Source organism: Panicum virgatum, chromosome 8N, assembly GCF_016808335.1.
Source record: "Panicum virgatum strain AP13 chromosome 8N, P.virgatum_v5, whole genome shotgun sequence".
NCBI classification, from domain to species: Eukaryota; Viridiplantae; Streptophyta; class Magnoliopsida; order Poales; family Poaceae; genus Panicum; species Panicum virgatum.
In genome coordinates this window covers 32,127,536-32,132,870 of record NC_053152.1, presented here as the reverse complement: position 1 = coordinate 32,132,870, position 5,335 = coordinate 32,127,536, and the positions used below count along the sequence as shown (strand labels likewise).

The 5,335-nt window shown below is 45.0% G+C and overlaps 1 non-coding gene across 1 annotated transcript; it reads left to right on the top strand.

Moving 5' to 3' along the window:
- Nucleotides 1–1,323: 1,323 nt before the first annotated feature.
- Nucleotides 1,324–1,430, top strand: LOC120687064. The gene has a single exon (XR_005680564.1). It is a non-coding gene; the product is annotated as a small nucleolar RNA R71 (small nucleolar RNA).
- The last annotated feature ends 3,905 nt before the right edge of the window (nucleotides 1,431–5,335 follow it).

The following is a 5,335-nucleotide window of genomic DNA, read 5'->3' as shown; positions in this document are numbered from 1 at the left end:
TGAACACACGAAGAAATGCACAGAAGATCGCTATCCAGGTGTGTCACTTACAAGGAGGGCCCACAAATCAGAGCAAACGGGCGCGCCAAGGCACTTGCACATAATGGATAATATCATGGGCCACATGTTAGCGTCCCAGAAGAAGATAAGGACGAGGGGCTGCCATGTGACATCGGCCGACCCCTAGGGTTGGACGAACCTGGACGGCCTCCCATCCAGGTGCACTTCGACATGGCGTGCTCCCTACCCTACGTGATCACTTTCCTTATGTGATTTTAGTGGGAATCGACCTTGAGCAGTATAAAAGGGGCCCTCTCACTCTCTCTCTAGGCAATTCATCCATCAAACATTTCTCATGTGAAGGAGTAGGGTAGAGAAGTTCCACACTTGTATCCTTGGCTTAGGGAGTTTCTGAAGGAGAGAGTTCGGAGAAGGGCCGGACTAGTCGGCATCTCTTCAGCTTTGTACCTCGACGGATACGGATGTTTGGAGTACATATCCAGGTTCGTCTATCGGTGAGTTCTTGTTCAAGTTATACTTTTGTTTTCATTCGTATATGGGATCATCGTCCGTTCTTGTGTTGGATACTCTAGAAGAGGACCCCTGATAAAGACAGGATCACCCTGCACAACTCTAGAGTAGTAGTCAACGGCATAGCGTGGTGTCTAGGCCCTAGATTACCTTCGTTTGCTCCGAGTTCCAAGGTGTGGTGGGGTAGGTGTCAGGTGGTGACAACCCTGTCTGTCCACTGCAAAGCTGCTTCGTAGTTAGTGCACTCCCCCACGTTCAGGCTTAGTTAGTAGAGCTGATACCGGAATCTCTTGGCAGACCAGGTGAGTGCTGGTGTTGAAGTAAAAGTTTGGGAACCCAAGTCTATCTTTCCTTGAACTTATCTCTTAGAGCAGAACCACACTTCCCTAAGGCCTCTCTATCTCTTATCTTTCATATGGCAATCTAGTTAGAAGACAATTACACCTCTGTTCCCCATGGAAATCACGATACACTAAATACTCGCGAGTGAAGTTCTACATCGATATTTCCGTACACTTGCGGACTTCTCTGTAAGAGTTAAGAATATCAACACTTCAGTAGGAGGTCCAGCTTGGCAACAATTATATCCATCTCCTTGACAGTATGCATGATCTTTGAATGGGGTTGGAGTCGTTCTTCACTCTACCCCTGATTAGTGACCATTTTCTTGACCAATCTTTGGCTTTTGTGATCGTCATGTCGAGAAAGGCTCCTCTAGCAGCAGCATCAATATGGGCTCTGGATGTCGTTGTTAGCCCATTGTAGAAGCTTTGGAGGATGAGCCATTTGTCCATCCAATGATGAGGATAGACCATGATGTATTCTTGCAGCCTTTCCCAAGCTTCCGGGATGGATTCCATCCCTATCTGCTGGAAACTGGATATTTTCCCGCGCAGGGCATTTGTTTTTCCCAGTGGGAAGAACTTTGTGAGGAATGCCTTGGAGCATTTATCCCAAGTGTTGATGTCCTTTTCCTTGTAAAACCACTATCTGGCCTTCCCCAGTAGGGAGAAGAGAAACAACCTGCGCTTGATGACATCAGCGGTGACACCCCATATCACAACGGTATTGCAAAGCTCCAGAAAGTTGTGTTGGCCTCCTTTTTCGGCTTGCCACAGAACGGGCTAGACGGTACCATGTTGATGAGGCTGAACTTGAGCTCAAAATTCGCGTCCCCGACATTGATGTTGGGTCTAGTAGCCACATTGGTGGTGGAGGGGACGTAAAACTCACGAAGTGTCTTCTCAGCCATAGCCTCAGGAATAGTGGGTGCTCTTGAACTGGGTTTCTTTATAGGGAGAGTAGCTGGAGGAGGGACAACACGAGGTTGTGACCTTCTCACTAGCTTCTCTAGGTTTTCTGTGTAGTTTTCCGGCAGGGAGAAACCGGTCATACACTACCCCTGTTTTCTTCCAAACAATAAGGATAAAAGAAAACATAAAGTGACATTATCCTCGAAGAGCAGTGTCTATATCTTAAGTATGAGGCTAAGATTAATACCAATACAATATATTTTTTCACATGCCATCCCCGGCAACGGCGCCAGAAATGCTTGTTGACATTTCTTAGCATCGCTACCAGGTTTGTTAGTTCCCGACAACGACACCAAAAATGCCTTGGGGTATAACTTAACGATTACAGAAAAAGATCCGCAAGAGCACGAATATACTGTTGTAGCATTTCACCCGTGAATATTTGGGTATCGTTGTTTATATTTTTCCCAAAGGATGACAGTGGAAAAGGTACTGCACTTAGTAATATTCATGATAATGTAACTTAAGTATAATAGGCACAGCCCTGATTGGGGTAAGTCATAATAAAGAAATAAACATGATAATATGACACAGTACACAAACACACTCAAGGAAGGAATAAAAGAAAGAACTAGATTTCCTATGTTAAGTTAGCTTGAGCTTAGGCTAGGTTAGAGGGTCCTTGTGTATCTATTCAAAGCAAAGGCTATTTTAGAACATTGATTAGGGCTGCAGGTGCCAGGAAAATAGGATAACGGGGAGGTCCCGGCCTAGGTACTATTAGGGCTGTTACCTCTTTGCATGAACTCCTACACCAAACCTGAACGTCGGGGAATACGCTAACCACAACACAGCTATTACGATGAACGGACAAGGCTATCACCACCTTTCATCTACCCCAGTCAAACCGTGGAGCATGGTCATATCCGATGGATCCCGCATACCCAAGCACCATGCCCGTGTATGAGGTCACTACCCTAGCATCCCTAGGACTCCCACCCATAGGATGGATGAGCATAACTCCAGAGCTAGCCCGAAGGCACAATGAACCGATATCCGTACTCAAATCATCTAGCCTAACCATATTCGTTACACAACTCGTGATGAAATGAAGCATGGATTGATAAACTATCAACATAGCATATCAACCATGATCAAGCTCTATATTATGAATAGAGTACTTACAGAATGAATACAAAGTCATACCAGAAGCCGAGGATCGCTTAACGACTCTGAGGACGACTTGCTTCACTAAAGAGAAAACAAGCCTAGCTCCACTAGCCTAAACTAAGAGCAAGAGAGCCTTGAGGTGAAATGAAATGTGTGTGTGTGTGTGTGTGTGTGTGTGTGTGTGTGTGTGTGTGTGTGTGTGTGTGTGTGTGTGTGTGTGTGTGTGTGTGTGTGTGTGTGTGTTAAGAGGATGGTGGAGAGGCCCTATTTATGCTATTGGAGGTTGGTTCCTGCCAAATGTAAGTATGGAAGGTGATCAGGAGGAGTAGGAGCTACTCCACATCAAAGTGCATCTAGATAGGATGCTGGCCAGGTTAGGCCGACCCCTGGGGTCGGCTGACCACATGTAGGATTCCACGTGTATGCTTCTCATTGGTGTAGGAAGTCAGTTTGGGCAGGCTTCAGGCTCCTTGCACGGCAGATGACCCCTGGCTCCCTCCTATAAATATGAGCGGGGGGGGGGGGGATGAGACACATCCAACACTCACCTCTCTTCTTCATCTTGGAGCTTGAGAGCTCTCTCTAGGGGTTTAGGCTGCCTAGGAGTGGAGGAAAATGGGGACAGAGTGAGGAGGAGTCGGGGAGGTGTCGGCTTAGTCTGCACTCTTCTCCTATTGGTACCTCGATGGATGCTTATCAATCATAGTAAGTATTTGTGGTTTTTTTAGTGTTTCAATAATATAATATAATTTAAGTTTAGTACTAATTCCTAGATGTTTACTGGATTGATTGTTTACTAGTATTAGTGGATAGATCTAGTCTGAGACTCATGATAAAGATGGATGTTCTTGGCCAAGACTAGAGTTAGCAAATGACAGTGTAAGGCGTTGTGCCTAGACTTGACTTTACCCTTCGACTGTTGTAGCATCCCACGGTTTTTAGAGGTAACAACCATAATTTGTGCCATCGTAATCCTCCATGTTTGGGTGTACGATAGTAGCCTTATTATCAGAACTTTTGGTCTTATCCAGGCAAAGCTAATAGCCCAAAGTAAACAGTTAGGCTAGGCTTTACTTATCTTAAATTCTGAACCTAACAAATCCACTCTATCCTTGATCCTACTAGTGTTGTGTCCTCAGATGCACCTGAACTGTAGATAGTGTACTCACATTCCTCAGTGGATACGATACTCCTTGGTGAAAGCTACAGCAGTATCCATGCACCTACAGATTTTTTTTGTGACACTCAAAAATATCAACAGGCTCTAAGTTCATTTTAGTGAGTACAAGTTGTCCTTGGGGTTGGAGAGCAGTCCTTGGCCTCTAGTATGGCTTTGTATTCAACTTGTTGATACTCTATTCATAAAATAGAGTTCATCCATGGTTGTTATGCTATCTTGATAGTCTATCATACTATACCTTGTTCTATCATGAGTTATACTAAGCATGTGGTTAGGCCAAATGATCGGGGTAAGGATATCAGTTTGTTGTGCTTTCGGGCTTGCTCTAACTCTGTACTTGTCCATCCGAAGGGTGGGAGACTTGTGGGATCTAGGATAGTGATCTCATACATGGGCTATGGAAATGACCATGCTCCATGGAGTAGTAGGGGTAGGCGGTAGGTGGTCACAACACTATCCGTCCGGCACGGTTCGGTGCGTCTTGCGAATCCGCCCATGTTGGGTATGGTGTAGGAGTTCTGAAAGATATAACAGGGCTAATTGGATCCAGGGCGGGACATTCTCCATGGTATTTGGAGTCTTGGCACCTGTAGTCCTAACCTTGTGACTAGTGTAGCCCTTGCTAACATGAATAGATGCCTTAGGACCTTGTTTGTCTTCCTATGCTTCTGCTAACCTTAATGTTATTCTTTTATACTTTATTTATTTATTGTGCTGCACCATTGCATAGATCTCATTGAGACGATCGAAATGTATATATAGAACATCCAATTTGGACTCTAGATGAGAAAGTTACACCTCTAGGAAGACCTTCACCTCGGTCTGACCGGTTATAGGACCGGTCAGTCCGGTCAGCACAGCCCAATCCGAGTTAGGAGTTGTATTTTGACATAGGATTTGTAAGTGTTTCAACTCCTAATAGGTACAAACTGCCCCACCCTATAAATATAAAGTGTTATGGCCGATTGAGACACACTCAATCAAACAAATCAACTTTGCATCTACTTTTTACCTCTCCAAACCATAATTCCAACCTCAACATGTTGTTTGTCTACTGACCCCTGCGCCCATAGATGGCATCTAAGGCTTGTTGGTCAACCTAGGGCAATCCCAGCAATGTTCACGCCCCGATGGGTCCCTCCCGAGTGAGAGATTCGATGGCATTTGCTAGTTTGCTCATAAACTAGTCGTTCTTCGTCAC